General features: G+C 37.8%; 1 long non-coding RNA gene across 1 annotated transcript in view; it reads left to right on the forward strand.

The window, feature by feature from the left end:
* The window catches only part of LOC124168003, a 412,764-nt gene extending 402,744 nt beyond the window's left edge, over positions 1-10,020 (forward strand). Inside the window, exon 4 of the long non-coding RNA XR_006866812.1 lies at positions 9,910-10,020. This is a non-coding gene — a long non-coding RNA (uncharacterized LOC124168003). The remainder of the gene's footprint in view (positions 1-9,909) is intronic.
* Positions 10,021-17,632: the final 7,612 nt, after the last annotated feature.

Here is a 17,632-nt window from a genome sequence, read left to right on the forward strand (position 1 = left end):
GAACGCCCAAAAGCAGGGCGTGGATACCATGGCCAGATTCAGCATTTAATTTGGAGGGGGTTCATGACCTGGGTCCAGAGAGTATATAATATCCCCCGAAAGATATGGGCATTTTTTAAGTAGGGAGTGCTATGCTCTACGATAAATAAAAACTTAAACTTCTCTCACATTAGGTACTTGAAACTATGCATTCTCATGTACACTCCCTTAACTCCTTGACAAGGTTACAAAAAATATTAAACTATGACAAAATAAAAATAGTGATAGAATTTGGAATAGGGGTGATGACCACTGATATTCCTCCCCATAAATCCGCCCTTGGTGAACACCCAAGTTGTGTGGATATTTCTACCAGAGTCGATGAAGGTGAAATTGGTTATTGAGTGTAAAATGGATGCATGTAAGGGGAAAGTTTATATTGTCGCCAGGTAAAAAGGTAGTTTTTGTTATATGAAGCGAAGAGCGTAATCCGTACTAAGTATAGCATGCCAGAACCAGACTCCACCTTGAGTCCTTGCTCTATCTTAGTTATTCAGATATCAAATTCAAGTTGAGCTTGATTTAGACTTTGCATTTTAGAAACTGCCTTCAACTCAATCCACATGAGCTGGAGTAACTGTGGTAACATTCAGTCTCTAATTTACAAATTAATATGTTTATGTAGACCCTTACCACTCATTGTAGTGTAACGTCAGGCGATTGTTTTTTCCATAAATCTCTCCACTTCCATCAAACTACAGTTTAATTTTTTGTCCTCACTTTTTCGAATATTTTCCATTTTCTTCTGAACTATCCCACCTTTCCTTTCATCAACGACTCCCTAACAACATTAAATAACAGCATTTAAATATCAAACGATGGAGTATTCGGCTCATTTAAAACTACATTAAAGGAGCACTTCATCGTACTTAAAAGTATTTTATAAGAGCCACTTTACGACAATCTAATGCAACGACGGAAGGAATCTTGCAATTGGCGACGCGACTAAAGTTTGGTCTCAACCTATCACTCAAGCGAGTTCTCGTAGTACCAGTGTGGCAATTTAGTCGATTTTGAGGAAGAATTAAAGCTTCAGTGACGTTCTGAAACACGTCCCTAAATATCCATTCGTCGCTCCTGCTCGAAAAGTTATGAGGATGTGTTCGATTGTGTACGAAGGATTTTAAACAAGAAGTGCATCGAACTAGCGTAAATTTTCAGATGTGTACGAGAAGGAATAATCTCAATTGATAATTAACTTTTCAAGAGGAAAAACAAATGCGACCTCATTTAAATATATGAAGCAGAGGCATGCCATAAAATCCAGCGCACCAGCCAGGACCAATGGGAAGTGCTGGTTCAAGACCCCCATCGGTTGAGGACGGTTGGGATGAGTAGCTCCATATAGATATTTTTGCCATTGAGATAATACATTGCTTTTTTAATTTTTTTGTGAAACACCTTGTTCCAATGAAATGATAACGCGCTTTTATTTAAGCTTTTAAGCAAAAAAAATAATTCCTTAATCGAATCGAAAGCAAATTACGCCCGATGTACGATTATTGACGTATTTCATGGGGATATTTATATTTTTTACGTTTATTTTTATATTATTTTTTTATTTTGTTAGTTTTATTCGCTAATGATTAGAGAAAAGAACTCTTGATATCTAATATTTTATAATTAATCTTAATTCAGCATTAGTTGCTAATAAGATTCTTAGAAAACAATCCACATCACACAACAAACACGCGAGATATTTTTCAAATTCATCTGCCGATTTTTGGCAACAATTCGTCGTCCGAATTCTTAAGCTTAAATGTTATTACGATGTCCTTTTTTGGAGATAATTTTTGAGTAGTAGTGCAGGCATATATTTATGCTCTTTGAATATATAATTTAAATCATGAAAATGATTACCGTCATAAATAAAAGCACAAGTTTCCAGATCTGAGGATCCGATATTGTCTATGGACAAATAGAATTGAAAACTAAATTACAACCATTGCAATAAATTTAACTCCTTGTCACATATTTAATACATTGAATTTAATAATATCCTAATCCAATAAACCCCGATTTTTTAATGTATTCAATTAGGCATATTCATTGCATTTTTACAAATAATCCTGCTACATAAATGGAACTCTCAGATGCCGTTTTTCATTTCTCTCTTGGCAAGCTTTATGCCTAAATTCGGATAGATTGGCATTACGCAAAACCTATGGAATAAAATTAACGGATGTTATTTTTGAATCGGTCAATGTAAAAATTTAACGATTGAAAGTTAAAAGTGACCTATTATAATGAAACGATAAAATCACGCAGTAAACTACATTTATAACTATTTATTTTAATCTTTAAATAGTTAATCCTAACTATGGGGTCTAGTCGACTGTAGTTTTAAGTTGGTAAATGTTGGAGCCAATGTTTTATATGAATACGTAGTAGTGTTGTCTCCGTTGTTGTTCGTGAGATATACCTCCACATAACCACACCCTTCGAATTCATCCATGAACCCCAGGGTGCCGTTACCCTTTCCCTTTGTATCCTTCCTGTCCTTCCTTGTCTCCACTGCACGCGCTCCTTCCCTGACAAGCTACCCCGACCTCGGTATCTATCACCCACACTGACACAACTACCTACGGTCCGAATCTGTATACCCCCTTCCTCTGGAAACCCTTTTTTTCCATCTCTTCGGCTTGTTTAATCCTTTGTGGGTTTCTTCTCCTTTCCCTTCGTCATTCTCTCGGAAGGAAAAATATTGCCACGCACATTTCGAATAAAATAAGTTCCCCTTCTTTTTTTTCCCCAGACAATAAATCCATTGGTTGGGCTGCCACCTGGAGTGTCCACTCTGAGAATGGGAGGCACAGGCGATATAGGACCCGCAGGGATAATTCCTTCCCTTCCGCTAGATTTGACCGGACGGGGGTCCCACGCACCCAAAACCCTTTTCCTATCCTATCAACCGACCGATTGTGTCCCTCACGGAGTGTCTCCTTCGTGTGTCTTTCCCTCGAAACCAAAGAAATATTCGGAGCCGACAGAAGTTTGGTTCGTTTTACACTGAATGTTTTATATTCGCAACGTAAAGCTCGTAGTAATGCATTTTTCCTTAAATTGAAGCAATGGCTTATGCCTGAGTAGAAAATAATCTGGAGAAAGTTATATAAAGGTAATAGTGAGATTTTTTGGTACTTACGGTTTCCATTGGTAACGTTCAACTCTTCGATTTTTGAGCACACTATGGTAAAATGATCTTTAATCATTAGGTGAAAGAGAGGAATAATATGTATTAGCATTAGCCTCTGCCTATTACATCTACAACTTCATACTGACCCGCAAGCTGCCTCAAATGGCGTGTGGAGGTGGGTGTAATACCATCAACCGTAAACATGCAAGAAAGAATACGGTTTGAGACAATTATTTCGTCTAGCATTTATTCATATCAGATGAAGACAACTCCAGCACAGGACATGCTCTGGGTATACGATAATAATCACCCTTAAAAATTATATGAAATTGTTCAGCATGAAATGGTGTATTTTTTAGGTGGATTAAAATTTATATAGCTATTGGTATTATAGTTTAAAGCAGCATCATGTACGGGATACGTTTTCAGGGACAGCCGAGTTCAATGCTTGGCTAGGTTAATTAATTAAAATGTTAAGCGATTTCCATGGGATTTTATGTTCATTGCAAAAGTTAAATTTCAGAAAGAGTTGGATAAATTATTATTCCAGAAGTAGATGGATTTGAGATATTGCTATAGCTGTAAGCATCGGGCGGTAGACTACTTAGTCGCCGAGCATTTTTCTGCCTTTGGAGAAGATGCTAGCCCGTGGAACTTTTCTCATAAGCTATTAATTACATGTGTGTCCAACAGCGATATTTAGCTAGTGATGATAATGAAGGGAATCTTTTATGTTAATGTCCACTCTTCCGATATTTCAATCTAATTTAGGACAAAAATTTGTTGTAACTACCGGAAAAAAAGTTGATTTATCGATGCCTACAACGTTAAAATAATGTTAGGATATGAAATAAAAAGTACTTAACTCTCATAATGCATTGGTATGACTAAGCTTCCAGTATTCTAACTTCAATTCGAAATCCCCGGCGTATTGCCACCTCCACGCAGAGAAAATCCAACACGACCGACTTTTTCAGTGACTACGCAGCGAGATTATGAGATGACGTCATCAACTCTCGAAGACTTGATCTGATTGGCTAACGGACCGCGGGTATAACGCCACATAGAGCTGTGAAGACATACGAAAAATGAGAAAAATTATATCACAGTAGCCGTTAATTAGTGGCTTGCATTTTTCGAAGGTTTCACTTCTAGCTCTTCATAATTATTGATCATGTATGCATCATAGACGGTATTTCGAGATAAAGAAAGGAAAATTTTTTTAATATTATTAAGCCTTAAAACTTTATGTGATTATGTCAAGCCATTTTTGCTAGTTTGCCGAAAAAAGGTTTTTCGTATACCACTCAAAATGTTGATTTGGCTTTGATAAGTCGCCAGCACGGCGACTAATAGGAATTCATTCTTTTCTGAAGATCCACCATATTTCTCAGCTGTGGGTAGTAAGCTTTCCTCCGGATTTATTTCATTACGCATTGGTTTCATACCGTCTTGAATTAGGTCGATGAATACTTAGGGGAATAAGTCTCTCGTTTCAGTTTCTTATGTTTGACCTATGAAGTCCACGTTCATAGTACCAAGTTTGACTTTCATATTATTCCCCTGTGGATACTCAAAATGAAGATTGTGTAGATTTTACCATTGATGTATATGATTCCCTTATTCCCTGTGAAAGGTATTAAGGATTTCATTTCTCCCAGCATTAATATTTTTAGGAATCCCAAATCACCATTTTATTTTATAGATATATATAATTACAGCCTCTTTATTTGACTTCTTTTTATATTTGATTTTGTTGCATTGATTTTCACCGTGCACAGTTATTAACAAGTAAAAGACAGTTTTTCATGTAAACATCATTACTTATATTTAAAAAATAAAACTCCTCTTCAATGCAACCTTCTCGTGAAACATTGGAATTCATTGGCAATGAGAAATTTTATTACAGATGCATATTTCTTATTTGCGTTTTATTTTCTTTGCCTGTAAAGTTTGCCTTTATTTGATTCATATCATTTATGTCCTTCAAATGTGAATTAATGATAATATAGATTGAATTTGCTACGCGGATGAATTCTTGAGTATCAAATTTTTTTATTATGATGATTAATCACCAAATCTGTCTTTAAAACATAACCACATTTAAAGTCAATTTTTAAAATTTGAATCTCCAATCGCCTTCATCGTATGCGCTGTAGTTTTTTAGTTAGTAGGTAAGTTATAGGTTTTAATGATGGAAATGCCAAATATTTAAATATCCTCTAAGGCTTTGGTTAATTCAGTCTTCGTGTAAATCGTATTTTCATTCACTTTTTAACAGGAAATACGAAGAAATAATTCAGAACGCTGTGATTTTTTTCACCTTTCCTCACTAACAGGCATTGTAGCGGAAGCTGATTGTCAGATTTTTTCCATTAGTCCGTGCTCGCTTGTTTCACGCATACCTACTTACGACGGCAGCCGTGAGGACACCTCTTGCTCAGCCATGCTTCCTCCCCGACCGACCAACGGTAGCCTTCCACTTGTCCTCACTCCGAAAGTTTCCGCTCAGAAGCACGGCGGCGCAGTGGTGGTGGATCCCCTTGTTTCCGCAGCCAACCACCGAAACCAGAGTGGCGCCACTGCCGAGGGTAACCGTATCCGAGAGGATGAATTACACCCGCCTGCATACTACACCACTCTCGTACTCCTTAGCGGGCAAAGTCCTTTTTTTTAGAGAGATATCTTCCCTTTTAAAATGAGAAGAGCAGTCAGGGACTGTTAGAATCGCAGGATCCAATCTACTTTGAAGCACACTCGTGAATGATTGGAATCAGGCCTTCAGCCTTCTCTGAATCGGCTGAATGTAACTAGTTGCAGGTTTTTCCCTTGAAGCGTACCTTGTGTTTTTTGCATCCATAATTAACCTTTATTTCGTGACTCTATACCGTGAATTATTGGATTTCCTATTAAATTTGAGCGCTTCTTAAGGTTGAAATGAAAACTAATTATGAATCCTACAATGCTTGAGATGTGAAACAGTTTTCCCAGCAATCATTTGTCTTTTCCGGCCACATATTCTTCGTGGGATGTTGACGTCCTTACCGAGGCCAAAATTGCCATTGTTCAAAAAAAGTTTTGTATACATTGGGCCAAAAGTCTACGAATTATTACCATCTGAGTATAAAATGGCGGTAAATATTCACATTTTTCTAAGGAAATGGCTTTTAACTTATCGTAAAATTGAATAAATGCTATGTTATAATAACACTCAGGCAAAATTTCTACCAGGTGAACGGATCTTGACTGAAGTGATGGTCTCCGCACAATTATTTGGAATGAATTGCTCTTGCCAAGTTCACGGCTAAGGTTTTCCGTCTTTCAGGTATACCTATTTTGTCTTTTTCGCTGAATAGAGCTGGAAGCAAGCTCGGTATGTCGTTATGGAGACAAGCATTCGTAACGAAATAGCATTAATCCGTGCCGAGGGCTTTCAAGCAATCCTTGTCGTTCGTTCCCAATCCCAATCGTTTTTCAGGAATCCTTTTCCACTTGTAATTTAAGCTGCTAGATATATTTCTAGTCATGAGTTTCTCTCGAAAGTACTCGCGTTCATATCCGCCAGGATGAGCCCTTTTCTGAGTATCTACACGTGGGCCTGAGATGAAATTCCGAACAGTATCGTTTCAGCCACGTTTGAGGAGTCATCCAAACGTAGCTTATCCGCCGATTAAAAACAATATTTCACTGGAAGTGGATTCAAACATCTCTCTTCTAAATTCACGTTAGTGCTAGCTGATGGTATTGACTTTACATTCTTATTTTTCTTTGTCAGCCTCGATGGTGGTGGAGTAAAGTGGCCTGCCAAACCGAAGGTCGCGGGTTTGAGTCCTTCCTGGATAGGTTTCCGCTATCCAAGGCATGAGTTTTCATGATCATCCTGCGTTGTTATTCGTTGGATTCGCCCGTTGTAAAAGCTTAAATGTACTATTTTATGGGCAGGGAAGGTAAATAGATGAAACATCTTCGGACGGAGTTCATAATATGATAAGGAATATATTATACGTGCGAATTCTTCGCATTTTTTTAGACACCTCTAGGGAATTTAATAAAGCTCGCTGGAAAAAAAGTATTTCCGGTTAAGGCACTGTATGAAACAAGTGACTTTTTACGCAGTCACGCGCACGGGTGCAAAGTTCAATACACCAAGGGATGAAGTTCGCCAGGAAACAATATTTGGCTAACCCGAATCTCTCTGACCAATAATTGTCAGTTCCGGGTTCGAATCCGGTTAAGTCAAATATTTTTCGCGGCGAACTTTATTCTTTGGTGTATTTAATTTAACATTTCCGGTTACTTTGATTACGCTACTGATTTCGTCGATGGAGCTGCAAATTCCAATTCGTAAATGTGAAATTGTCTTATTTTTTAAATTCCAACGTAACAGCAATCTAGGCGTTATCCCTCAAAAGATGCTTCATCATCATCATAGTCAACAATCCTATTATTGGTTTGACGCAGCTCTCTATTCCTCTCTCCTATCCACTAGCCTTTTCATAGCGACGTATTTCTTCTCTTTTCCTTCCTTTATTACCTGTGCTATATAACTAATTAGGGCCCGTCCCTTGCCCTTCTTCCCTTCCACCTGTCCTTCTACGAATGTGATTATCAGGACATCATACCTCAAAATGTGGCCAACTAAGTTGTCCCGTCTTCTGCCTAAGTTTTTTTTTAGGAGGCTTCTCTTTTCTTTTCTCCCATTCTTCTTAGCACTTCATCATTACTTACACGGTCGATCCATTTTATCCTCATCATTCTTCGGTGGCACCACATATCGAATGCTTCCACTCTTGACTTCTCTGCTGCTGTCAACGTCCAAGCCTCGCTTCCATAGAGAAATATACTCCATATATAGCATCTGATGAATTGTATCCTTATTTCTATGCTTCTGTTCTAAGCTGTAAGAAGATTCTTCTTTTTGTAGAAAGCCCTCTTCGTCTAAGTTATTCTACTGAGTATTTCTTTCTTGCTTCATCCATCGTTGCTAATTCGGCTTCCCAGATAAGAAAAATCTTTCACCTCTTCATGCTTATGCTTTCCTAGGTTACTCTTTGTCTTAGCCTCCTCTATTTTGATGTCTATTTTATTCTTCTTTTTGTTGATTTTCAGCTGATATCGGACCATTGTCCTTTCCATATTTGTGAGTGTTATTCAAATCCTTCTCTGTCTACGCTATGAGTGCTATTTAGTCAAGAAATCGCAGCACACTAATTTTTTCTCCGTGGATAATGTCTCCGTGGATCAACAGATTTAGGCGTTCAAAAAAATAAAACTGTGGTAGGATTCAAAGTGTTTTTTTTAATATGCCACCATCGTGTATGCTAGCATACACGGGGATATGCATATGTTTTTAATCTCTATTTCCGTAAAGCATATATTTTGCCTACATTTTACTCTTAAAATGAGCCACTGCTGCTATAAATCAGTTTCTTATTCCTCGACTAAAGCTCAAAGTACTGCACCTCTTTATATCGCATTCGTGTTCACCCCTTCATCACAATGTTATAGTTTGCATGTTTTCTCGATATCTATCAAAATATTATTCAGCAGACCCAAAACTCTACGTTAATACATACCGTTCAAAGTTTCCGACTCTTTTCATTGTTGTATATTATTTTAATTATTGACTAATACCTACTCTTTTTTTATTCCTTATATATATATATATATATATATATATATATTCTCAATAAATTTGAAAACGATAGATTTTTTTATCACCATTCTCTAGTGATTGCGAAGTTTGTTGCAATTAGGAGGCTATTTTATAACAGTGTGTGTGTATCTCGTATGTTATGAAATTTAATTCAATTTTTGTGATTAACTTTTTGCTTTATAGTTAAGGTTTACGATCGTCTCATTGGTAAAATCTCCTGAGCTTATGGTTGCTGAACTTTTTCATCATGTATGTTTTTAAATTCATTGGAAACTTCTCTTAACGTTTTATATTGGACCATCGAAAGAATTTTTCTTTCATTTTTAACGATAAGAGTAAAATGAACTTATTTTTTGTGAATACCGTGTTTTTTTTTAAATTTTCTCGAGGATTCTTCAGAATATAACGGCTAATTCAATGTCTGTGGTTACGCTTGGCGGTTCTCTATGGGTTTACAATTTCAAACCAACGGTCTGCATGTTTCGCTGTTCAGGCACACTGTGGAGGAGCCTCTAGCATAGCAGGGAATACTTTATTGAAAAAGATCATAAAATACTACAAATTAAAATTCGATTTATAATCAATGGACCACGAACGATTCAATCATTTAAGATAATACTGGCAAAACTTGTTCCGGTTTACATAGACGCTGCATGGAACACCTGACCTTTAATCGATATATCCGAATTCGAATCCCGGCTAAGCCAAATATTTTTCATGGCGAAGTCCATTCGTGGTCCATCCTTTTTAAACGATCTAAAAATATTGGAAATCGGCTTTTAACGAGCCGAAATATCAGCTCTGAGGTATTAAATTGTTCATATTAATAATTATGCAGCAGCTAAACACTTTCATGAAAAATCAGGATTGATTATAAAGTTAAAAATTAATGTATTAGGAATGAAATTTTTAAAAACTGATCGTTGATTAACGAAAAAATTAATTAAGAGGTTTATTCTCGAAAATGTTTATCTGAAACATATATGGAATTTCTCGTCAGTGCTAATTCCAGTAAGTGGTGCTGAAAAGGTTAAAACTGCTATTACCAATTCTGATCGTTTGTTTGTTCTTTTTTCAGTCTGCCGCTGACGACGAAGGTGATATATCGCCCTGGCAACACATCTTCGTGAGCTATTGTCGGCCTTCGTGAATGAGAGGCCAAAAGATTCCGCAGCTCCTCCTTGGGTAAGTGTCTTCCTAATGTTCTTTCGCTTCTCCATTCTCCTTTCGCCGAAAATATGTCGTGTTCATCAGGCATTGCGTCCTGCGGGATCGATTCTCTCCCAGAATGCACTCCGCGGGATACCCTCACGATGAGGGATTGCCCCTGGGTAAGGGGTTTATTGCTTCCGCTCGGAGAGTGTCTTTCTGTGTCTCTTGTATTATCCGAGTCCTCTCAGTGCCAGCCCGTCTTTAGCAATAGGAAAATTTATGTGTGCCTGGGGAGGAAGTGCTGCTGCATGCAGATGTCTAGCTGAACAGAAAGGAGCGATTTTGTTCTATGAGAGCGGGCCCAAGATGATATTTAGCCAAAAAATCTAGGTAACAATTAAAAAAAGGTTCCCAATGAAATCAAAACTTGAAGGTTTTACGTGTTGTAAGGGCTCCATGTTAGCAATCAAAGACACTTCGTTACTTCCACAGTTTATTTAAAAATTAAAACCGGTTTTGGCTGTTACGCCACTATCAAGCATATAAATACCCTATATCAAGTACATGAATTCTTATTATGTACTCCATATATGGTATATTGCGTAACAGCCAAAACCAGCGATAATTTTTAAGTTAATTGCAGAAGTAACGAAGTGTATTACATTGCCAAAGGTCTCAACTGGCCGTAAAATTTGAAAACACTCGCAAACTTAACTTGTGTGAATAACTTGACGTTCTTAGCAGTTAGCTCTGCGAAGGACCACAAGTTTTAGCCCAGGTTACCTTAGCGATGTCACTACAGCCTCGCAAAGGATAATATCTGGGTGGCGTGCGTGATCTGTGGCGGTCTCTGGCGGGGAAGAAACATTCCCGTAAACCGCCATGGAAGTGTGATTGTGGTAATGACCTGACACCCTTGGTGGAGTCCCATCAGCTCTACGAAGGTTCGCAGGTTACATCCCAAGGTTATCTTAGCGAGGTCCCTATATCCTTGCAAAGGTTTCCAGCCTTTTGGTGCGAATGAGGCTGTGATAGTCCCTGGCGAGGAAGTAATATTCCCGTAAACTACCACAGGAGGGTTTTCAGGTTTTTGTTTGATGAGTGGTGCAAAATTTTACGGCTATCGAAGATACTTTTTTGTTAGCTATTAATCTATGGAGGTCGCAGGGCTCAAATGCCTTTATTAAAAACACATTAGAGATTATTTCTAATTTTCATTGATGCTTTCGCGTTTTATTGCGTGTTATATCTTTGCTCGTATATCCGCGCTGGAATCTAGGAGAATAGCATAGCCTTAATTGTTTTCGGTCTAACTATGTTTTACATGCTCATGGTTTAATGCATATTGTAATTACTATTTGTATTCCATACACCTTTAATTAGAAAATCTTCCACCAGTTTAAACACTTCCGATTCATAATTGTATTCGCATTTCCTTTTGAAATGATACGAAAGTGTTGAAGCTGGTCTAGATTGAACCAAAGAATAATGTGTGGAATGGAAATACTTTATCATTGTATTTACTTTACCGGATGGATAGAAGTTTTCTGAACATATATTTAACCATTTTATAAAGCATTTTCCGATACCCGCGGAAGTATGCAAGTCTTGGTGGTCACTTATATTCCTCCCTCTGATTTCAACGTCGTGATATATCGCTGGAAGAAATCCGTATAGTACAAATAATTAACTAGTGGACCATATTGGACTTATTTGTCTTTCTCCAATGATTAAGATACACAAATGGACCATAAATGAAATATTTAATGCAATTTTGTTCCCGGTATTTGAATATTTTCACAAGTTAAGGTGCTGTTGAGTTCGTAATATTCGTTTCTTTATCTTTCATAGGTCATATGTTATAGGATTATTTAACTGCCAAAGCTGGATATTTTTGGGAGGGAAAACTGGGTTTGATGTCAGCCATCTTACTTTAATTGCTTACCAGTAAGGATCACCTTAGTTTCCACGACTGCTTTGTTTCAGAATTTCAGGTGCGTCTTATACGTAGACAATCATATTACAGCCTCATGTCTCTCCTGAGAACGTTAGACCACATCCGAAAGATTTGCATTCGCATAAGTGACGTAAAATCTCAAAGCAGGCTGAAATACTTACGAGTTCCTCCTTCATCCAGAAACCATGAATGAAGATATCTGTAGAAAAAGGTGAAGAGTTGCGGTGCTAAGCTGCGGTTCGTGAGCCGAAATCTGGGTTTTCACTTCACCGGAAAAACTGATTATCACTGTGGAGTAGGCCGGCCCTTATTTTTCAGAATTGCGAAAAGTTATGTTTTCCTAGTCTCAAAATGATCCAAATGAGGTTTATAACGGCAATCCGTGCCCTAAGGGCCCTACCATGTTTTTGCACCCGAATAAATATATTTTATAATTATTTGTTTGATACGTACTCCTGCCCGTTATTCCCCTATTCTCATGGTTTTTGAAAACTGAATTCACCCAGGTTTGCAGACAGAGTCTCGTTGAATATAACAATGTGTGGACCTCCTCCATGACATCCAGACAACCTCTTACTACTTTCAATCGGCAATGATAGCTATTAATGTCCAGTCGCATCTTAAAAGTTAAGAACAGAATAAGTACGCAAAAATGCCCGTTAAAAATTTTTATCGAGGAACTTCTTCTCGTGGTAATGTGGAATATGGTTGGGAAGCACGTATTGTAGAATTTGAATGTTGATAGATATAGATCGGAACGGAATGCAGGAAGATCGCATCGTCTATTTGTGCGCTGTCTTCCGGCCTTTGAAGGTCGCGGATGTGATAGGGAATGCACGCAGATACGTGCGGATGCCATGGTTACGTGTCAAACAAGAGAACGCTGCTGTTTGAACGCGTTGTGGGGTCATCTCCCATTCAGCCTACTCCACTTTTGTCTCCACGTGGCTACTTGACCTTTCACATTCCACTCTGAAGGCATGTCTTACTTACCTACCAAGAATATGCATTTGCAGTGTGCTTCTCTGCGGAAGTGACCCTTGGAAAATGACAGCAGTGGAGAAATTAAGGGGCGGAGGATTTCGAAATGTGGTGCTGCGGAAGAATTATGAGGATCCAATGGATCAACCGAGCAAGTAATAAGGAATTCTGATGAAGACAATCGTCAATGGACTAGTGGATGAAAGAAATGGACGAGGAAGACCTCGAATGAAATATAAAGAATAGCTAAAGAAATATGTGATAGAGAAGAAATACGTAGGTGTTGAAAAATGAGCTCTCAGAAAAATTGAATGAGTTGCTGTCTCAAGCCAATCTTTGGATCGTTTAGCAGTGGTGATGATAATGATAATGAGGTATATATTGCTGTAGTGACAACAAGAGAACTGTGAATTATGAGGAAGGAACGTGATGCGCCCGCTCCCAGCGGGCTTCCCCCGCTCTTTTCAATGAAGGTCCATAGAGGCATAGGCGCGTTTCTAATTTAAAATGTAGAAAAAAAGGCCGGGTCTTATGTAAAAAATTTAATTGGAATGATAATGTACAAATTGAGGACAGAGGACCTCTTTAAACACAACATTGGAAGTAATTACACTATCCTCTGTTAAACGCACATGATGACTCATACTTACGTATCAACAGGAGACTTGAATGTGGAATCAGCCGCCTTTTGATAAAACTTATTTAATGAATGCGAGATATTGTTGCAATTGAACAAATGTATCAGTTTGTGCGCCGTTAACGTCCGGAATATTTACCGGTTTGTTTTTGTTTTTTTTATATTATTTAAAAACCAATTTTAGGAAACAATAGCAATATTTAGGAAGTAAGATATGCCGTCGCATGTTCTCTCATAAATTCTGTGCATTTTGGCACCTCATTTGTAGAGTTTGGTTGCATATAAGTTGAGAAAAAGGTATCTATACAGTAGAAATAATATAGAAGACAGCTAAAGAAATATGTGATAGAGAAGAAATACGTAGGTGTTGAACAATGAGCTCTCAGAAAAATTGAATGAGTAGCTGTCTCAAACCAATCTTTGGATCGTTGAACAGTGGTGATGATAGTGATGATGAGGTATACATTGCTGTAGTGACAGGAAGAGAACTGTGAATTATGAGGAGTAAATTTTCACTATCGACTGGTGGTATTTTGTCTCTACTGGTACCGTCAATTTGGGTCACTATGCCTCAATTGTTTGATGTCATCGAATAATTGTTCAATCGAGCCATCAAATGACTCTCTTCCATTGAATATTTTTTTCTGCAGAAAAGATGCATTATGTACCAACCTATTACTCAGTTTTTAAATTGTTTATTTATTTCAATAAATTGTAACGTACTTTTGTTTTAAATAAGAGGAAAAATCTTGCCTCATTATAGGACGACTATATCTAATGCTGTAAACTACAGTTAATTTTTCGGAAAGAAAAAGATAGGTTTATTCAACGCCACTTTTAGTTTTCAGTGAACTATCTTCATGATGGGCAGCACTATTCCATCTGAAACACCTTTCACATTTCATGTATCCTATTACAGCTCAGAGGAAGTAAATAATTTCCGACTGGGGACATCAAGAATTAATATTTAGTTGATCTCGTTTGTACAGGCCGGATAACACGTCGTGCATTTCAAATTTTCAATCCAACCTAATGCAAATTCACTATGATTGTAAAAATAAATAGGTCAGTCGAAGTCAACCATAAAATTCAATAAAATTTGCACCTTCACGCAGTCTCAAAACACGTTAATAAATCACAGCAAAAACATACATGAAAAGTTGTATATCCTAAAAGCTATAGAGTTAAAAATAACTTTTTATAATTTTTCTTTCAGACATACTTATACCTGATGCAATAGGAGGTTTTTGGGAGATATAAATCTCTCACAAACTTCTTCAGAAAAATAAGGATGATGGTTTCAAATTTAATACGATAGAAACACAACCAACCAATTACTATGGAAGCAATTATTATACAAGTCGTATTCCTCGGAATGTATGAGAATTAGCTCAGCTAGTGACCATGTCATAGAGGAAATGGAACGACTTTTGTATTTTCCCATTTGATGGGACCAAGTCATGTGAGGGACACACGATCACCCGATCATCCAAGCTGACGGTCAAAAATTACAAAATCAAAACTAAAGCCTTAAAACGAATTGTGTTTTTGATTTTCTTGCATCAGATGTGAGAAAGGACGACGATTCTTTTTCTCTGCCGGAGAACTCTTCGGGGGTATTAATGTCGCCTACGCTATGCGACAGTGCATATCTGATACATTATAATAAAAATATATACATAAATATAACAAATAATAAACAGAAGTATAAAAAATTATAAAAATGATAATTTTACGGTTATTTAATAGCTTGTCCCAGCCGAATCGCAATGGTTTGTCGTTCGATATATACCTTCCGTCCAATATATACCTAACGTGGACCAAAAACCTTAGGAAATAATTAACGCTTATAATTAAATTTACTTACGTTTGTATACCCAAATATCTAAATCAAATGTAAATAGACCTGTGTGCAATAGCATAGCCATTAATTGTTAAAAAAATTAATTTCTCTCAGAAATAATAATTGCATTTTATTCAGATATTCTTTTAATTTAAAGCTTATTTCAAAGTACATTCTCTTTAAAGGAACTCTTTTTATCTTTCATCATCTCCAATATTATTTTAAAGCATACTCGCGTTCACGCTTTAACGGTCAACATTATCTTCATTCTATTACATTTGTCATAGTAACAAAGCACATCTATTATGATCAATTTTTATGATGGAAAAGATGGAATGACGAGAGTTTATGCAGATACGAAAACTTTTGCTGATAAAGGAACTACAAGGATAGCTGCGTTAGATCGATGACTGGATCGCTGATCTGAGATAACGACGGTCATTTTTACTGCATCATCTTCAAGGTACAAACCACTTGTACCTTGAAGATGATGTGATAACATTGAAGACCACTCTCAGCTTCGAACTATGCCTGAACCACGACAAACCAGCCCGTTGTAATGAGCAGATGCTAGCCAAGTCTTCCTCACCCCTGCGGCCTTCAAGCGAAGTCAGGCTCTCGCGTCCTCGGGGCGTTCCTCGTCAAGTCCTCGCCAAGTTTCGTCCCGGGAACCGCCCAACACTTTTCAACACGGATCCATCCCTTCAATCGACAGGAGCCGCGAGCCGGTGTCCTTGGCAGCGCTGATCCCGTATTGCGGAAGATTCGGGAGGGGGGTGTCTGAGGTGGGAGTCTAGTATTGAGAGCCCCCGGGAATGCTTTGTGTACTACACCCTACCGAACCCCCAACACTTGCACAACTCATGGCCGGAGAGCGGCAAGAAATAGGTACGCCCAAAAGGCGGAAGTTCAGGCAAAGATCAAGACTCAGCAGCATGTATCTCCCCCGCCCCTCAGAATGCCTTAAGGCACGTACCCAAGTTCAGGGCGGGGGTTGGGGGGTAGGAATATACACCGAGCAAGCAAAACCTAACCGCTCTCGAGAGGAGAGGTGCATAAAAAATGGAACCAAGTTTCCTCTCTACGCTCTGCACCGAAGTTGCGCGAAAAAACTGTGCTCGTGGCTCGCCGTTGGAAAGAGAGTAAAATTCTAAAAGCTAGACTCCAGAAAACAGGGGAAGGGTAAAGGATCTCAGTATTTTGGTTTTCGCGTCGTCATTACATCTATTTTTTTTTTTTTTGTCGATCTCTTAATTTTTCACGTTCAGAAATCCATGCATACCGATTTATTCTATCTCAAATTACTGTTTTGGGGTGTACATTACTATTAAATTATGAATTATTAATCAAAATTAGGTAGCTCATAATCATTACATTCTCCCAAAAACAATAAATTCCTATATTGAAGAAGGAATAGAAGGAAAACAGAAAAAAACAAAGCAAAAATAAAAAAGGAGATTTTTGGACGGACGCGAATTCTGTCTCTATGGTTCGGTAAGTACCTATTGATCCGGGGGAAAAATGGAGTTTGCTTGCAAAATGAAAGTATATTCCAACAGTAGTAAAATATTTAAGACAAAGTGAAAGAAGCGGGTAATAGTGTCAAAATACGTATATTTCATTACCCACACCCAATTACCTGAGAAACGCATTGATAACGTTTCCGTCTCTTCAACCGCTTTAATATGTTCAACAATCCCTGGAGGCTAAATGCTATTGGTAGGGTTGTATATTTTTAAAATGTTTTTTTATGATTTGAAATACGAACTTAGTGCCGCAGCTATCAATCTAGCTCCCTGATCACCTAAAGTTTTCGTAATTGTGTAAACCCGAGAACAATTGTAGTATGCCTGATATATAGTCAACACGCACATTTAAAAGCCTTGCGATATTGAATTACGGAGCACGTAAATTGACGTGGTGTCAATTTTTGCAAAAACAATCAAAAATTTTGCTCATTCCGTCCTTATCCTGTCATTCAAAATATCTGGGCTTCCTTATTATGACCACCTGATCCTTGGCGGCTTTTTTCAGTTTGCTGCGTTATTACAAGGGCCGTTTTTTCAATCTCCGATGCCTCAAGGAAAACAACATACAAGCGACAGGCGGGTACTGCGCAAATAGGGAAACTGCGCGTTCTCTGCACCACACGCTCATATCATTACCGACGGTAAGTTGTTAGTTTAAGGTTAGTGGCATATCATTAGCAAAACTGCCTCAACTTATTCTCT

The sequence above is a fragment of the Ischnura elegans genome, chromosome 11, assembly GCF_921293095.1.
Source record: "Ischnura elegans chromosome 11, ioIscEleg1.1, whole genome shotgun sequence".
Classification (NCBI taxonomy): Eukaryota; Metazoa; Arthropoda; class Insecta; order Odonata; family Coenagrionidae; genus Ischnura; species Ischnura elegans.